General features: G+C 40.6%; 1 protein-coding gene and 1 long non-coding RNA gene across 2 annotated transcripts in view; one reads left to right on the top strand and one right to left on the bottom strand.

Annotated features, from left to right (window-relative positions):
- Positions 1 to 8,711, bottom strand: part of LOC114560612 (synaptic vesicle glycoprotein 2B) — a 157,421-nt gene extending 148,710 nt beyond the window's left edge. Inside the window, exon 1 of the mRNA XM_028586111.1 lies at positions 8,539 to 8,711. The gene's annotated coding sequence lies outside the window, so the exon portion shown is untranslated. The remainder of the gene's footprint in view (positions 1 to 8,538) is intronic.
- Positions 8,712 to 18,098: 9,387 nt separating this feature from the next.
- Positions 18,099 to 18,624, top strand: LOC114560614 (uncharacterized). Its single transcript, XR_003693206.1, has 2 exons — positions 18,099 to 18,330; positions 18,428 to 18,624. It is a non-coding gene; the product is annotated as an uncharacterized LOC114560614 (long non-coding RNA).
- The last annotated feature ends 810 nt before the right edge of the window (positions 18,625 to 19,434 follow it).

Below are 19,434 nucleotides of genomic sequence, written 5' to 3'. Positions count from 1 at the left end.
TCTTATATTTTAGATTCCTCAAAGTAGCCACCCTTTGCTCTGATTACTGCTTTGCACACTCTTGGCATTCTCTTGATGAGCTTCAAGAGGTAGTCACCTGAAATGGTTTTCCAACAGTCTTGAAGGAGTTCCCAGAGATGCTTAGCACTTGTTGGCCCTTTTGCCTTCACTCTGCGGTCCAGCTCACCCCAAACCATCTCGATTGGGTTCAGGTCCAGTGACTGTGGATGCCAGGTCATCTGGCGCAGCACCGGATGGGATGGCATGTCGCTGCAGAATGCTGTGGTAGCCATGCTGGTTCAGTATGCCTTCAATTTTGAATAAATTCCCAACAGTGTCACCAGCAAAGCACCCCCACACCATCACACCTTCTCCATGCTTCACGGTGGGAACCAGGCATGTAGAATCCATCCGTTCACCTTTTCTGCGTCGCACAAAGACACGGCGGTTTGAACCAAAGATCTCAAATTTGGACTCAGCAGACCAAAGCACAGATTTCCACTGGTCTAATGTCCATTCCTTGTGTTTCTTGGCCCAAACAAATCTCTTCTGCTTGTTGCCTCTCCTTAGCAGTGGTTTCCTAGCAGCTACTTGACGATGAAGGCCTGATTTGCGCAGTGTCCTCTCAACAGTTGTTCTAGAGATGTGTCTGCTGCTAGAGCTCTGTGTGGCATTCATCTGGTCTCTAATCTGAGCTGCTGTTAACTTGTGATTTCTGAGGCTGGTGACTCGGATGAACTTGTCCTCAGCAGCAGAGGTGACTCTGGTCTTCCTTTCCTGGGGCGGTCCTCATGTGAGCCAGTTTCGTTGTAGCGCTTGATGTTTTTTGCGACTGCACTTGGGGACACATTCAACGTTTTCGCAATTTTCCAGACTGACTGACCTTCATTTGTTAAAGTAATGATGGCCACTCGTTTCTCTTTACTTAGCTGATTGGTTCTTGCCATAATATGAATTCTGACTTCTGCACAACACAACTGATGGTCCCAACCCCATTAAAAAGGGAAAAATTCCACTAATTAACCCTGACAATGCACACCTGTGAAGTGAAAACCATTTCAGGTGACTACCTCATGAAGCTCATTGAGAGAACACCAAGGCTTTGCAGCGCTATCAAAAAAGCAAAGGGTGGCTACTTTGAGGAATCTAGAATATAAGACATGTTTTCAGTTATTTCACACTTTTTTGTTAAGTACATAATTCCATATGTGTTCATTCATAGTTTTGATGCCTTCACTGAGAACCTACAATGTAAATAGTCATGAAAATAAAGGAAACGCATTAAATGAGAAGGTGTGTCCAAACTTTTGGCCTGTACTGTACAACAGATGAAACACATTAGGAGAGGGAGAGTAATCAAAAAGGGTGGGAAAACACAGGAAGTAAAACCAGATAAGACAAGACAGAAAACCAGACTTTCACAATAAAACAGGAAACAGAAAAACAAACAATACAAACAAGACAGAAATAGAAGAGAATACAAGGCACAATACCAAAACCATAACAACTGCACCCCTTATGAATGTGATGATTTATCAATAAAGATTTTAATAACATATGAGTTCGTTGCATACCAAAATTCATTTGCAATAGCTGGGTTTCAACCAGTAGAGAACAGTTGTTATGCACATTTTTAACACAGTATGTAGAATTCAAATACCTTGCATTTCTCTCTCCCTCTCTCTCTCTCTTTGGTGTGTTACCCACATCTTTCTTTATAAGCCAAGGGTGAAAAGACTTCAGAAAAGGAGACACCGGTATATACTTGATTATAGCTCGTCAGACAAGCCTCTTTGCTCCTCGCTACCCAAGATACATTTTAAGCTGGGCTGTAGTCAAGTCCACCTTTGTTAAGTCCAAGACCAGGACTAGTCAAGACCGAATCCTAAAAAGTTCAAGTCCAAGTCAAGAACGAAGGTATAATGAGAGACAGTCAATACCGAGACAGAAAAAAAGAATCTTCTTCAAGACCACTCACCTAAGTCCTATTTCTTTGATCAATCTCAATTTGTTAATGTTAATGATAAATCCTCCAAGTACGCTAAAGTCCTTCCTCTTGGTAATATTATTAGGAAACACTCAATTAACTTTCACTGTTATGCGGATGACACCCAATTATACTTGTCAATCAAACTAGACGAAACCAGTTAGCTAGCTAAACTTCAAGCGTGCATTAAAATTAAATAATTTTCTGATGTTAAACGCTAACGAAACTGAAGTTATTGTGCTGGGCCCTAGACACCTCCAAACCTCATTATCTAAAGACATAGCTACTCTGGATGGTATTGCCCTGGCCTCCAGCACTACTGTCAGAAATCTAGGTGTTATTTTTGATCAGGATATATCCTTTAACGCCCATCTAAAACAAACCTCAAGAACAGCCTTTTTTCATCTTCGTAACATTGCCAAAATTCGGAATATCCTGTCTCAAAACGATGTTGAAAAAAAAATTTAGTCCAGGCTGGACTATTGTAATTCCCTACTGTCAGGTTGCTCAAATAAGTCCCTTAAGACTCTCCAGCTGATCCAGAATGCTGCAGCACGTGTTCTCATAAGAACTAAGAAAAGAGATCATATTTCTCCTGTATTAGCTTCTCTGCATTGGCTTCCTGTAAAATCCAGGATTGAATTTAAAATCCTTCTCCTGACTTACAAAGCTCTAAATGGTCAAGCACCATCATATCTAGAAGAGCTCCTAATACCTTATTGTCCCACTAGAGCACTGCGCTCCCAGAATGCAGAGTTACTTGTGGTACCTAGAGTCTCTAAAAGTAGAATGGGAGCCAGAGCCCTCAGTTATCAGGCTCCTCTCCTATGGAACCAGCTCCCAATCTGGGTTCGGGGGGCAGAAACTGTCACTGCATTTAAGAATGAACTTAAAACTCTCCTATTTGATAAAGCTTATAGTTAGGGAGTGAGGAGTTGCAGCATCCACCTAACCAGGCCCACATGCTTCTCTTCATAGTCGTTAGATTAATAATATAACAAAAGTAGAGGGAGGCAGGCCAGCACAGCCCGATCCGGCAGGGGAGAGTTTCAAGCCCGAACAGGCTACCTCTCCTTATGACCTGTCTCTCTTAGTTACGCTGTTATAGTTCTAGACTGCCGGGGGACTTCCTTCCTTTGACATGCTGAGCTGCTCTCTCCTCTCCCTTTCTATTACCATGTGTGTGCATCCCGCCCCAGAAATGCTTGTTATTAATCCTAGCTTCTGGGGAGTTTACTCCCCAGAGTCCTTATGTTTTTTCACCCAGCGTATTTCCTTGGAGAACGTTGGCACCAAGATCCTGGTTGCAGCTGTCGCCGTGGTCCTGCTGCACTCCCTGCTAAGCTCTGCGGTGCCCTGCAATGTCATGCTGCGTCCTGCTGAACCCTGCTGCTTCCTTCTACGTCCATCCATGCTCTGCTGGGCCACGCTACATCCTGTAATGCCCTGCAGCGCACTGATATGACATGAACTACTACGACTACCATTTGAAGTCACTGTTCCATTATTAATGTGACTATTACTGCCACTGTTCATCGCATCCCCAACCGGCACCGTCAGACACCGCCTACCAAGAGCCTGGGTCTGTCCGAGGTTTCTTCCGAGTTTTTCCTCGCCACTGTCGCACTGCTTGTTCTTGAGGGAATTACTGTAATTGTTGGGGCTTTGTAAATTATAGTGTGGTCTAGACCTACTCTATCTGTAAAGTGTCTCGAGATAACTCGTGTTATGATTTGATACTATAAATAAAATGTAATTGAATTGAATGGAACATACCTGTTTATAATTTATATGATGTGAGAAACAGTATATTGTATCTTCTACTTTAAGATGATAATTTTGCTTTAAAATTTGTAATAATCAAAAAACAAGTGCAGAGTAACACTAGCCTGACAAGCCAGACCCACATCAAGATGTTGGGTCTGGGAACTCACCATTGACGGAGCTCAAGCTGAGGGGCGGGAAAAACGGTTGTCTTTCAAATTCCCTCTGCACGTAATAGGATAGCGCTACAACCAGGCAGAGCAACCAAGAAGGAAGCAAAGCACCTTAGCCAAGCGCCGGATAGATGTCAGGCAATTGTCCTGAAAATGTTAATTCAGACTAATCTACATAACACGTCAGCCAAGACTATCGTTAACTCCCCTGTCGAACACAGCATCACCAAAAACTTCCAACCGGACCTAATTTTTCACAGAGCAGAAAACAAAGCAAAACTTTTTCTTCTGGGATCTAATAATGATAATCTAGATACATTATTACATTTCCTTAAAAGTTTTTTATAATTCCTATGAGATGGGGTTGATAATTTACAGCTGGTTCCACCGGTCAAAATCCACTCCTCAAGGTCAGTCCAAACATTACAGAGTCAGGAAACATTACACACTATACAGACTCTAGTCTAGACAACACTCCGCTGCCTGTGAACTAAGAGAGCCAAACAGTGAACACTCCTCTGCTAGGTAGTGGAGATGCTTATTATACTTTAACCTTCTTTTGACAGGAAGTCTGTTTTTGATGATTTGAAAAAGTGATGGCTGTGAGGAGAGGGAGCTGGAGAGAAAGCTACAGTCAGCCCATTCATTCAGACAAAATTAATAATGCAACACCTTCCTATCTACAGCAGGAAGAGACCACCCCCACACAGTCTCTCTCTCTCTCTCTCTCTCACACACACACACACACACACACACACACACACACACACACACACACACACACACACACACACATACTTTAGGTAGAGTGCAGTCTACTGTATCAAATCAAAGCAGACGTAAGCTGCACTCTGGTACAGCAGCATCATCAAATATGAGCAACCAGCTGGATTTAAAGGACCATGTCATTGTTTTTCCATGTTTACCACAAATCCTCCATTTTACATGTTCCTCATGTAAATTCAGTTTGCAGAGACTTCCTTGAGGTATAATCTCTCACACTCAACATGCCTGCTTTCATTTTTATACTATTCTTGTTTTGAAATACAGGTGTAAGAGCAAAGTTATTTTAAAGGTCTTTACATGTATTACCGTGCAACTGACCAAAACCAGAAGAGGGCTCGACCAGGTCTTATTACAGGCCAAATTATCAATGAACACCACCTTAGGACTCACATTCTCACTTTATTTCTCTGCCTCAGAACAAGAGGGTTCCCCACCAGCACAGGGAAGAGACACAAATGTAAGCTGTTAACATGTCAAAGGAAAACTTATTTTGAGTCAGTTCATTTAAAAAAATATATATATTTAAATACAAATACAATGTGGAGTGCTAATTTCTACCCTAAATTGTAGGGACCCTAAGGTGTAACTGGTTATGTTTTTCACAAGTTTTATAAAATAAAGGCATCAGCCAACCAATAACTTAACACTAGAACCGCCATATCCCCGATTCCCTCCTGCCCTGAATTTTCCTAAATACCTATTCTGCACATTCTGCGCATTATGGTCATAATGATGGAAAAATGTTTAGAAAACCAAAAAGATTGTTTTTTTTTCTTCACAAAAACACCCCCCTTCAGTCATCAGGACAGCCCCACAGGAAGTGTGCCAGGCTTTGAAACAAATTGAATATAGGGCCAAACTTTACTCCCGGACTGTCACGTGATGTCATCTGGCCCAAAAATACTTTTTTTTCCCATAGACTTACTGATCATGAATTAGTGGATACATTTTTTTTTTGTATCCCAACCCCTGTAAAATGACTTGTTTCACTATCAGATTTGGATCCATTCGGTCTGATAACATTTGGAAAGTCTAGAAGAGCCATACGATTAAATCATTTAATCCCCATTAAGGTTAGTGGAGCACTTGCTCTATGGGCCGCACAATGCAATAGTAGTGCTGATCTTCTTTTTTTGGCTCCATGATGGCTTTGTGTGCCACTGAGCAACTGCTCAAATGATGTATCCAGTTCTTATAATACATCCATGCAACAGGAGAAGCTTAGGTACTTTCCGCAGCCAAATTTACGTATTTGCAGAATGGCAGTACAGTGCATCGAGTCAATGAATGACACATAACTCATTTGCAATTCAATATTCACTCACATGCACTTAACAAATAACTTACACAAAGGTACTGTATGTACAGTATTTATCCTTTCATATGTGTAAAATATCAAATGAAATGACGAGAAATAACTTTAAAAGCTGTGTCCCGCTATACGCTATAATAATATCAGAAATGTTTTTTTATTTATGTGACTCATTTGAACATAACAAATTATTTTTTAGGTTGGTGTGGCTGTGCGCAATCAGATGGAAAGTTGTGTGTTGTCTGTTGAACTGAAAAACGCCCTGTGCACGGGAGAGATGGAGAGACAAATTTAAATGCTGAGAACTTATTGTCGTTCTTTCATTAGACAAAATGTGATAATATAATAATTTGCACTGTCACTTGTGATTAAATTTACCATTTAGTTTACTTGCCAAATGAAAATGCTGAAATTGATTACAAAGCGTTTCAGCATTTATGCAATTTATGTTTTATGCAGGTTATAGACCCCATCACAATGTTTGTCGGTCTGAAATGTATTTGCTATGTCATAGCAGGAAAAGCACAGGTGTACTCAAAACCATTAAAGATGGCTGCATTCCACTTAGGAGAGGCCCTGGTATTGTGCATGCTGACTCACTGAAATAGCTTACTGGGACACTTGATGGAATTGAGCCATCGTTAAGGTTATCAATTTCAGCTGTGCTTTTCCTACCATGACAAGTCAAAAAATGTCTGCTGTGAAAAAGGTCCATTGAGCAGGGACAACACTGCAGTAGTGGGAGAGGGAGATCAGAGCTATCCTGAGGTATTTATTTCCTGTCTTGATGCAATAATTAATTGAGTTGGCTGCATTGCGCACATGAGGCACTGAAGTGGGTGTGTTACATAATATAACTTAAAATAAATGCAGACACAATGCTGTTTATTGTGATGGATTACTGATCTACCTATCGGTTAGCAAGGTGTGTGATTTTGAAAGGAGAGCTCACTGTTTGTTTTCTCCACTTAACACTGGTTTCTTTTAACTATGACCATGAGAGTTTTAACCCTATCCTAGCCTAATCTATGCCTAACCCTAACCAGGTAGTTTTTTTCTGCCAAAATGTTAACTGTAGCAGTGGCAGATGTCTGAGTGGGTAATTTCGGTTTTGGAAGGCAATGACATTGAACATTTTTCAGATCAAATAAGACTAAAAGTCTAGTTCTAAGTTATTTTATATAGTGTATAGTCTAGTATATAGTATATATAGTATAGTCATTAGGATACACATTGTATGGGAAACATGACTGGCGGTGCCAGCATTTGTGCCAATCCATCTTGTAAATGTGGACATTTGACTAAAATGGTCCAGACTAAAATTTGAGGTCTAGCCAGTAATGCTGATGTTTTGAGTTCAGTCAACTTGCATTGCCAGGCCTATCTCCACAGCACTGTGAGGTAAGGTCATACATGCATTCTGTGATAGGGAAAAGAAAACGCTCTGGGTTATTTGCATTTCTATAAATCAAACACAATCGTCTTGGGCTAAGCTCTCAGGAAGGAACTCGTGGTTATTCCATTATAACCAAAAGTGAAGTAATGTAACAAATGTACAGATATAAACCCAAAGAATGATCTTCTAAACTTAACTAAGTAGTTTTGTTGCCTTAACCTAACCTAGCGACCGTTATGTTTAGGTATGAGGATGGAAAACGCTCCTTTGCGTTGAATTTTCTGCCACCGCAAGGGGGGTCATTTATGAAATGCTCCTATAGGTTGTATTAGGGTAGGAATAAATGACCAATGTGGTTGTATGGTTTGGAGGACTTATACTGGGTGCATTACTTATTCCAAACACACAAATATTGATAATTTGTATAATTTATTTCATAATAATAATTTATTATTATTAATGACTAATAATAAAGGAGAGCGGTGCCCTAGCGCCCTATGTTGGCCTGCCGCCCCTGCTTATTACTATACAAGCTGCTTTGTCATAGATCAGTTATAGAAGACAGTAAGGACCCAGAGAGTAAAGCCCGGCTTGTTCTCCTTCTAAATGTTTTACCATTATTACCAGCAAATACGTCAACAGTGCCATAACAAAGGTCCTTAACCCTTTGTAAAAATGCTCAAGCTTTTAAATGGAGTATACCTATTGCAAGAAAAAAAAAATGTAATGTGAGATGTGTGTGTGCATTGATTACATAATGCTGTTGGCAAGCTATCCCTGCTGAATATGAGCTTTCATGTTTCCTGCTTGTTATTAATAGATGTAGGTCCCAAATTAATTTGCACCTTGTTAAGGACTTTCAACTGACTGCCCTGACAATGTTTGTTCTCTTTACAGTGTGTTTTCTCTGTATTTCATACAGTACAATCTGCTGGTCTACTATTGGAGCAAATGTTCTGATCTGTAATAACAGTTTATTATCTACTGTGCTCAGCCTGAGAATTACACTTATTTGGGCCATAGAACAATAGAACACCACCATCATCATTTTGAATATCTGGTTTCAAACCAAGTCAAAAACACAAAAAACTTAAACTGCATTGAAAATCACTTCTCTTACCAGAACAGATCAAACTGAAGTTCACATCCAATCGATGGTGTCCAGGATTCACAACAAATCTATCTTAAAATTCATTCGTAGCCTTAAAATTCTAGTCTGAAGTTTTCTTACTGTGTCTGTAACCAGCATCAACACAAGAGACATAGCTGACGGATTAGGGCAGGAAAGGATAGTGCCAGCCTCTTTTTCTCTCTCCCTCCCTCCCTCTCTCTGCAGCACTGCTCCCTGCTGCCATCCACCCACTAAATGCACAATGGTACAGTCCACTTCTGTACTGCAGTACTGCAAGACCATGCCATTTGGCAGACTGGTGGGGGTGGGGATGGGGATGGGGGTGGGCGTGGAATTAAAGAAACATATGGGTGGCTGGTGGGAGGGGGATGGATGGATGGAAGAAGGCAGGGAGGGAGGAACGGATAGATGAGGAAGTGAAGCAGGGGAGTGACAGATGTGTTGACTTGGAGATGCTTGATGAGATGCTTTCTATACAATGATGGAAAAGTCCTGCACCTTTACACAGATGCAGAATAATGTCTCTGTCTGCATGTTTGCTTTTTTTAGATGTTTATTCTTTATCTTTCCCCACATTCTTTCTTTCTCTTTTCAGCTACTATACAGCAAAGCTATCTTGATGCATCAAAGCACCATCATGAATTAATAAGGGAGGGAAAAACTGAGACAGACAGGCTCACCCACTTCCAGGGGCTGGCTTCTTCTCATGAGGGGCTCCTATATTTAATCCATTTTGAGCAAATATTTTGTTTAATCATCCTAAAAAGATAGATTTACTAAGAAAACTAAGATTTTTTTTTTAATTGCATTTTTAGCAAATAGGTTTTAAATATTATATTTTATATTTATATATATAAATATTTACAATACCATAAATCGTAATTACATTAGATCCCTTTTTTCTACAAACATACAAAAAATACTGTAAAATCTTGAACATCTATTGAAAATGAATGAACATATTTGAATACTCATTGAACTGTTTAAAGTGATGGTTCTGAGTAATTTCACCCTAGGGTCCTTTGCACCATGACCTCGAGCCAAACAACCCCCCAGAAGCTTTTTTCACTTGGGTCAAACATTGGGAGAGTTAGCGTTATCAGCTTAGTGCAGGCGCTAATGGATCCAAGAGTTTATCTTGTACATTACCCCACTAATAATGCCCAAAATGATACCAAACTTCTACAGTAGTACAAATAGGTTATGTACTCATAAAACGATGGATTGGAAAGTTTGTAAGTACACCAGGAGTTTATTTAAATAACACTTGCCTGCTGGCTTCTGTTCTCTGCTGTCTAATTTTTAACAATATTTTGAACAAAAACACAAAAAACACTTAGAGACCACTACACATCTTGTGTTTTGGATGTTATTATCATACTGTTGGTGATGTGTCAGTGTTTTTGTTTAGGTGCTGTGCACAGATCTGACACGCATGTGTCTTCGTTGTTATATTTGTTTTAACTTTTCGTATGGGTTTTTGAATTGACATAATTTCTGTCTTTGCAGCACGTTTCTCCTGACGTGTTTTGGGCCATTGAAGCATTTGCCTTGGTTGGCCGTTGTATTCTACTGTCCCAAAAACATAGAAGCATGAGGAAGACTTCTGTGGGCGAAAAGGGCTATGAGCAGACAAAGAATTTCTCTCTATCATCTGTAAACTTCAAGTTTTTTTGTCCCAGTTCTCTTTTGTTTAAAGGTGTGATAGAATGCAAAACCGATTTTTGTCATAGTTGAAAAACAACAGTTTGGAGGGTAAATAGGACATACATAGAACCTCAAAATCCCATTGACACCCCTTTCCTCTGCAAATCTCAAAATTTGAAACTGCTGCTGACAAAGCTAAAAGTTGACGTCAACGTCCCAACTCCTAGTCTTTGTCACGCCCCAACATTTGCAGAGGCTACACCACTGACCTGAGGTCAGCTTAGTCTTCTGAATCTAGCTAGGTCACGCAGATCTCCAGAGGTCCGCTATTTAATTACTAAATTCACTTCTGAGACTTTTTATGCAAGAAATCAACTATGTAGAAATCAAATATAGGCCGTTTTATGAAAGTGGATGGCTAATTGCAAATTTTGTCCGATTGTGTGTCGTATTTCAGCAGGCTAACGTGACAGCGGCCGGTGCTGCCTCGCCACCTGGCGTGTCCTCATTCATAGACCCTGGCTCGCTGTGAGCAAAATGGATCTCCATCACGACCAGAATTCCGCGGCGCTCCACACAAGCACAAAGTCACCGTTTCTGGGTTATTGGACTACTAAATACCGAGGCCCTGATGGAGGTCCAGGGCCTGCACCTAGCCGTGATCTTTACCCATAGTATTGAAGGGACACCAGCAGCTAACGAAACCCCTCCTATTCACAAAAATGCATTAAATTTAAATCTGACAAGCGTTAGCTTTGTAAGACCTTAGGGTAGCTGTTCTATAAGTGGCGTGACGAAATTCAAACTGTAAATATATTATAGTTATGCCGAAAGTGTAGCTAGCTAGCTAGTTAGCTAGCCTCGATCTTTAGCTACCCATAGGATTGAATGGACAGTAGCAGCTAACAAAACTCCTATTCACAAAAATGCATTAAATTTAAATCCAACACAAGTGTTAGCTTTGTAAGACCTTATGGTAGCTGTTATATAAGTGACGAGACAAAATTCAAACTTTAAATATATTATAGTGTAGGATTCTCGTAGGATACAGATTTGATCATTGGCAAATTATCAAAGATGTTTTATCAATATTAATAAAGTTATGAATATGGTTATTAATAACTTTATCAAATCGACAAACAATCAAAATGGGGCACCACCCTGCAAGTCAGGGACCAATAATCAAACTGTGGAACAGTCTCATTTCTGTGATAATCCTTTAAAAAGGAAATAAAGGAAGGGGTGAATCCAAACACGGACCTGATCGACCAGCAATTATTACAACAAGTACACAAATAATCACAAGCATAATAAGATTTATTAACGTCACAATTATCAGTAGCTAATCAATAATCCTTCAATAATAAACTTGTATATCTTTTACAATATCACAACCAAAACAAAGCAAAAACAAAGTGTGTGTGTGTGTGTGTGTGTGTGTGTGTGTGTGTGTGTGAGAAAGAGGAGGGGCGGTGTCAAAATGTAGTCCTAACACAAAAACCAAAATGGCTACTCCTGTGAGCTGCACAAAACTATTTAGCCTCAAGAGGGCGGTAGTGGTGCTGCGTGCACAAGGAGGGGCTGAAGAATCCGAGGGGGTTGCTAGGCAATGCGCACGCTTAGCCTAGTATGCTAGGTCATGTGTTAGCTCTGTACAAGGTGATGCCGACTCCACGTGTGAAGCTAGCACGGTTAGCTCGGGAGCTACCAGCTAGCTTGTGTCCGTGTAGGTGTATGGGTGTGTGTGTATAATTAGTAAAAGGAGACAGGGTAAAGAAGGGAAAAACACTCTGATCTTAGTTATCGATAATGACCCAGTCCCCCTCAGCCACTGAGGTCTGGCCTAACGTGTAGTTAGGACAGACTCTGAGACTTTTGTTTTGCTGAGGGAAACATCACTATAACCACTCCAGTGGCTAACAGCTGATTTTCGCGATTTTCTCGCAGACAGTAATTAAAACTCTGTGAAAGGCGTGATTAAGCAGGTAGCAATTACAGTTTTACCAAGCTACTCAACACAACATAATCAACGGTATCGTGATCTATTGATACATTCACAGAAATAATCATATATGGACCATTACATGATTACAATCAGATCACATTAATGACACAAGCGGTAGCGAACCCTTTGCTCATTAATAAACAAACCAAAATGCAATAGTTCTAACATCTGCCCAGAACTGTGTACAGCCTTACTGTGCGTTGTTTGTCAGTTAATCTCCTGCCAGAGGTTAACGATCCGTTTCGTCCAGAGCAGGGGACGATACGTGATCCAGGTCGACAAGCAAGAAACAGAACGCAGTCCTTTTCTTGAATCCAGGCTGATTAAACCCGCTGCAGATGAGGGAATACTCGGCCAGTATTTCCTCGGATCCCCTTTGTATATCAGACCGATATAAAGTTGTCCCAGTTCAAAACTCAACCAGCGAGGTGATGCTGGCTAGCTAGCCCAGACTAGAGTGCCTCCTGTAGTGACCTGAATCACCGTGGAAAGAGCCAAGAAACACAAAAGCCGACAGCTTTTATTCTTCCTCCGCCTCCTGGTGGCGGGGTGGTGCATTCAAAGGCCCGACGGCCAATGGGAAAACTGCAACTTTGTCACAGGTGTGAAGCAGTTCTTTGTCTCACCACCAGTCTGCCTTGTCCCACACGTGTTGAAGGTAGAACCTCCATCTTGGCGACTCTGCCTGTAGGAGTTTGGTGAAAGTGGCTTTGGGATTCACATGTAGGCCAAGATCCTTTGTCTTGCCTTCCCTGTGTCTCTGCCGTCAGCTCAATCTGAGCCAAATCAATGTTTAACCAGCTTCTTGGTCCCCAACAATAGTTATGACGAAAGTGTAGCTAGCTAGCCTCAATCTTTAGCTACCCATAGGATTGAATGGACAGTAGCAGCTAACGAAACCCCTCATATTCACAAAAATGCATTAAATTTAAATCCGACACAAATCTGAGCCCCGGTTGTCCAGTAGCTAACCCAAAAAACGGTGACTTTCTCCTGGGTATGGAGCGCAGCGGGGCTGCCGCTGTCTCGTCAGACTGTGCGGACCTCCTAAAATCCAACACGTCTTACCAAATTTGCAATTAGCCATACATTTTCGTAAAACGGCCCATGTGACGCATACTTTATATAGTTGATTTCATCTCAGAAGTGAATTTAGTAACAAAACATTGCAGTGTCTGAAATATGGGTCTGCTGTTGAGTCTCCAATGTGTTTCTATGTGGTTCGCTCAAACCAATAGCTCTATCTAAATATTCATGTTCATACCATATTTGGAAGAAAAGCTCTTGTTACAAATAGGGCCATATTCACAGGGTAGTTATGGGCCCATAAAATAGCATTCGGGCAATTTTCCCTATACCCAATATAATCATTCTATCACCCCTTTAAAGTGAATAACCTTCATACAAACTCTCCGCTAAATGAAATTAATTTTATTTTTCATTTCTTTTCGTTTCTTATCGTTTCTTATCTATTTAAGTTGATTGTCTGTCTATAAACTTAAGTTTGTTTTAACTGATAGTGGTTAATAATGTCAAATACATTGTTAGTGGTAAAATCATCGCTTTCCCGTCAGGTCAGTATTACAGGAACTGGTTAAGCAGCAACTCAGCCTGACAGTTAGTCTGCCCTGGACTAGGTTAATCTCCAGCATAAATTCAAATAGTAAAATTTGCTTTATGGAACCAAATAACAAATGAGTCAGACTAACCGTATTAAGCCTTGCTTATTTGGTAAACTTGCTTTATGAAATGGAATATGTTGTGCGGATAACTACAGGCTATTTATTATATTAAAGTTAGGTTTTTAATTGTGAAGTGTTTCTCATGCTTCTAAGGCTGACTGCCTGGTTAACTGTCTGACCGATTATGTCCGATGAAATCCTCTGTCATCAGCTTTATACTGCACTGGGATTAAGGATCTTCTCCATCCCCTGCATGTGTGTGTGTGTGTGTGTTTGTGGACATTTTTTTTTTACTCTTGATCTACTGACCACAGATCAAACCAAACTCACCTACCAAACCAACTGTTGTCACTTGATGGGAATGAAAGGGATTAAGGCCAGCTGGTTCAAACCATATGTATATGTCTGAGGGGGTGGTCTGTGACCAAATATGGAGTGATGGAGCTTTGCCATCGTAGTTTTTCCATTTTAGACTCCAAGTTCATACTGGAAAATATGGGATCCTGGTGGCCAAGGCACATACCATATACAGTCGGGGTTTCACAGAATAATTGACTATTTGAATATTCGACCATCAAAACATCTAATCGAAGCGTTGCATATTTGGCAAATATTAGTTAATCTGTGGTTTTAACAAGTAGTACATCAGATATATAGCAGGGGGTGGTGTGGGTTAACAAGTCAGAGTTGTTCTGTTTGACTTGAGACGCTGCAGTGCAAGGTTGTAAGGCAGCGGACATTTTCTTGAATACTAACCAGGAGTGATAATAAAAATGTGAGTAACTGTCACTTTATCAGGGACACTGTGGACATTCATTTTTATTGCCGAGATTGCATAATTAAAGTGAAAGTGTAGTTGGTAAAGTTATTCTTTATTTAAAATTCTGAATATACAAATTCTGGAAATCATATTTATTTGATTCTGGTTTCTGAGTGCGGCCAATTTCTTACGTTCTTTAATGGCTCATTTTCTGACAATATATTTAATCTATCACAATTTGTTAAAGGTCCCATGGCATGGAAATTTCACTTTGAGGTTTTTTTTTAACATTAATATGCGTTCCCTCAGCCTGCCCATGGTCGCCAGAAATGGCAATAGGTGTAAACCGAGACCTGGGTATCCTGCTCTGCCTTTGAGAAAATGAAAGCTCAGATGGGCTGATCTGGAATTTTGCTCCTTATGAGGTCATAAGGAGCAAGTTTACCTCCCCTTTCTCTGCTTTGCCCGCACAGAGAATTTGGCCCACCTATGAGAGAGAGGCTTTCAAACGAGCAAAGTGGCAGTTGATCAAGGCCACACTCCCACTCTCCACCTTGCCCCTCTCTCCTCCTCAATAGATACAGACACAGAAATGGCACAAACTAAGGAAAGCTCATTGTGGGACTGGCTCTAGTGGCTGTAATTCTGCACCATGGCTGAATTTTGGGAAAGAGACTTTAGATACATTTTTAGGGGACCACTAATGCCTATATAAAAGCATCCAAAGAGCACCATGTCATGGGACCTTTAACAGGGGTAGATCAGATTGTTGTACCACACTGATTAAGCCCCTTCTCCCCGCTATCGTGAGGACAGTGGTCGGCAGCCTGAAGCCGGGCTGGACGGACCTAGCAGGGGTTTGCGACAGCTATTTTCGAGCTGCTGTGGGCAACTTTTATATTGTTTATTTCAGTACTTTGGTCCTTTTTATCCATTTTATTTAAATGGCTTTTACCCACTGAGCTATCTGTTGCCATGTTCAGACAATTTTGCCATCAAAATACCTCATTTAATCCTTGTTTAAATATATATTTGCCCCCTATGGCAGAAATGCTTCTTGGGGCTTTATGCAGAGCTTTCGGTATTGTGCGTGAGAGCATTTTAGTATTGTTTTTGACAGCATTTCAGTAGTGTATATGAGAGCTTTCAACAGTGTCTGAGGTTTCAGAATAGTATGTGAGTCTATACTTTTTCAGTAGTTTATATGATAGCATTTCAGTAGTGAATGTGAGAGCATTTCACTTGTATGTGTGTGAGGTAATTGTGAATAATGTCCCTGATGGCCCCTCATAAGTGCTGCTCTCTGTTTAAAGGGGTGGCCGGGGTGGTAAGTGCCACCCCTACAATCTGACTGGCACCCCAGATTCCACCTCAAAATTTCTGCCACATCATTGGCTTTCCACTTCACTGTGGGGCGGGTGTTTGGCCATTTAGTTTGTTTCCACCTAGACATTGTACCTGTCTGGTACATTGATGTATGGTCTGGTCTGGCCCACTTTGCCTTTAATGGGAGAGTATTTTTGTAGAGCCTCGGAACCAATCAATGGATCGAACAAAATTCCACAACACACACGTGCAACACGGTCAACGCAACTTTTCAGTGGAAATTTTACAAATGTAAGTGCAAGTTGTAAGCCTCTAAACTATTTTGCTCTTGTCAGCTCTGCTGCTCAAAGAAGAAGATAGAGAAGATACATTTCCTCTCTTATATGTTTTATGGGAGTAACACAGGATGGCTTGAATTACTTCAATACAGCCAGCAGATGGCGGCAGACAATAATAAACCATACAACCATCTCAATCTCCTTTTATCATCCTTCTAGTATGGAGCTCTTCAGTCATATATTGATATTTATCCATAGCAATTGTGTTTATTACTATTTAAATGTTTTTTGATTTATGTCATTTGCAACATGGCTAAATTTTTTTTAGTTAAACTCCCATTAAACACTCAACATGTAAACAGTAAACATGGCCATAACATGGAGTATATCTTTATAAATTGTATCATAAATAAAGTTATATTTTAGTGTATTTTCATCAAATGTACAGTGAACTTGTAGTAAAGCAATAGGGAAGACATTCAGTTGCATTATCGTCTACTAGATATTGGTTATAATGGAGATATTGCCTTTGAAATTAGGATTTTATACTAGGCATGGATAAAAACCTTAATTTTTCCTTCATTTCAACTCCATTTATTCTGAAATGGTAATATAAATACACTACAGGCCAAAAGTTTGGACACACCTTCTCATTCAATGCGTTTCCTTTTTATTTTCATGACTATTTACATTGTAGATTCTTACTGAAGGCATCAAAACTAGGAATGAACACATATGGAATTATATACTTAACAAAAAAAGTGTAAAATAACTGAAATCATGTCTTATATTTTAGATTCTTCTAAGTAGCCACCTTTTGGTTTTTTTTTTATTAATAAGGGAACAAATTCCACTAATTAACCCTGACAAAGCACACCTGTGAAGTGAAAACCATTTCAAGTGACTACCTCATGAAGCTCATTGAGAGAACACCAAGGGTTTGCAGAGTTATCAAAAAAAGCAAAGGGTGGCTACTTTGAGGAATCTAAAATATAAGACATGTTTTCAGTTATTTCACACTTTTTTTTTTCAATGTGTTTTTTTGTTTTATAGTTTTGATGCCTTCAGTGAGAATCTACAATGTAAATAGTCATGAAAATAAAGAAACACATTGAATGAGAAGGTGTGTCCAAACTTTTGGCCTGTACTGTAGGTTAAGTTACAATGGATTTATATTCCTCAGCTTCTTGCCTATCAAATTAGACCAGTTAGAAGCATATAGGCATTATGGTTGAAATAAAGCATATAATATATAATAAAGGATATAAAAAATCATTCACATTACCCCTGGCCACCAGTCAAAAATCACTGGAACAACCACTGTTGCAGACCAACAAAGATATTGGCAAATTATCTTACAGTGTCAATGATTTAGAATTTAAATGTCATGTTTGATTTTTACTACATCAGACATACATTGCAGTGGGATAGATCTGTGGCTGCTTTATAAGCTACAGACTGTCCCAATGCAACACTTCTCACACACAGCTAATAATTACACAACAAACATTCCTTTAATGTATTATTGTGTTTTTAAAGCAGCTGATTAATTTACCTGACTGTGACTCTCAAATCACTTTCTCAGGTTTTAGACAATGGCAGGCAAGAAACCCAATAGCACGACCCAAAAAAATAATTCAGGTGAAAAGACCGTTGCACACCGTTCCGAGGAAACATGTCGTGCAACACGGAAACTGTAGCAATACGGTGCACACCGTTTTGAGATTGAACATGCCCCGTGTGTGTGTGTGTGTGTGTCTTGTATTAATTAACTCAAACCGTCCTACTTCACACTTGGCGAGTGTATTGCTGGGTACCCAATGAACTTGCCGTTTGGGATTTGGTGTTATGGGCCGGCACTGTTTTCCCTGTCCCCGCTTGTTTCCTCTTCCCTTTTTCCCTGTGTAAGTTGTCTGTGTCTGTCTCCTCCTTCCGTACAGCCCATTCAGAGGATCTAGGTCAGGGGGCGTGGCCATTCTCTCTCTGCTCTGTTACCTGCAGCTCATTGTCATCAATCAACCAGCAGTTATCTACCCGGGCTGGTCACCTCTCCAGCGCCAGTTCGTTCCTACACCACCTGTGGTAACTTGGCTCCGTACTGCGATCTAAGATTCTGTTCTTACACTCTCAGCGTTATGGTTGTTTCTGCCACGTTGTAACTTGTCTCTCCTTCGATCAGATCCCGTCTGTACCTGCTGCCTGCCTGCCTGCCACTCCCACGCCGCAACCTGCTCATCAGTTTATCCTCGTCATCCGGCTCTCAGTGCAACTGGCTCTCCACCCCCACTCAGCTCCTACCCCGGTCTGAAGGTGCTCCACCCTGAACTGTTTCTCTCCGCCTAACGCGCTAAAAAATAAACCTCGTAATTCACCCTCTCTGTCCGTGTGTCCATCTCTGAGCCTGAGTCACTACCGCGCTTAACATTTGGAGCAGTTTGGACGGCGTTGGATATGAATTACCTGTAAATAAAACACACAAAGGTTGAGTAAAAGAAGAAGAAAAAAAAAACCTCTGTGCAGCTGCGGGGTCAAAGGACTGATAAGAGTTGAAGTATAGGCACTTTTATTTTGGACAAACTAGGTCCATCCTAAGTTTCCTGTTAACTTAAGGTGACTGCTGGGTGTTTTTATTTTTTTCCATGATAAGACACATTTAAAGAAATGCCAATAAACCAGAGCACGTTTTTCTCCTGAGGGCTTTTATTGTGATAAGCCTGGCTAAACCTGACTTCCTTTCTTATTTCTATTCTATTTCTATTTGTGTGTGTGTGTGTGTGTGTGTGTGTGTGTGTGTGTGTGTGTGTGTGTGTGTACGCACCTTGTGAGGCTACCTGGACTCAAGCAGGAACTTGATCAATCCCAGCTGGTTTGCCTGGGCGAGGGTGTCTGCTGCAAGACCCGAAACACTCAAATAACCCATGATACAACACTAATGATTTTCCAGATGCAAAGATGTATACATAAGAACACCAACTGCAACTTCTCTACTAGGCATCCTGCTGGCCAATGTACAGGATGGGATTTCAGGAGCTGTGGTGTCCTTTCGCCAAGACTTTTAGCTCGACATTTTGTTAGCGTAATCGTAAATGTGCTATGCTTTCTGTACTCCAACACAACAAACTCTCCCCGGCACTCACTTGCGTACCACATCACTGTCTTCTGGCAACAAATCATCTTCAAGATTTC

This window comes from Perca flavescens, chromosome 8, assembly GCF_004354835.1.
Source record: "Perca flavescens isolate YP-PL-M2 chromosome 8, PFLA_1.0, whole genome shotgun sequence".
NCBI classification, from domain to species: Eukaryota; Metazoa; Chordata; class Actinopteri; order Perciformes; family Percidae; genus Perca; species Perca flavescens.
Note: the sequence above shows the minus strand (reverse complement) of the source record. Positions and strands in the feature narration are given on the sequence as shown.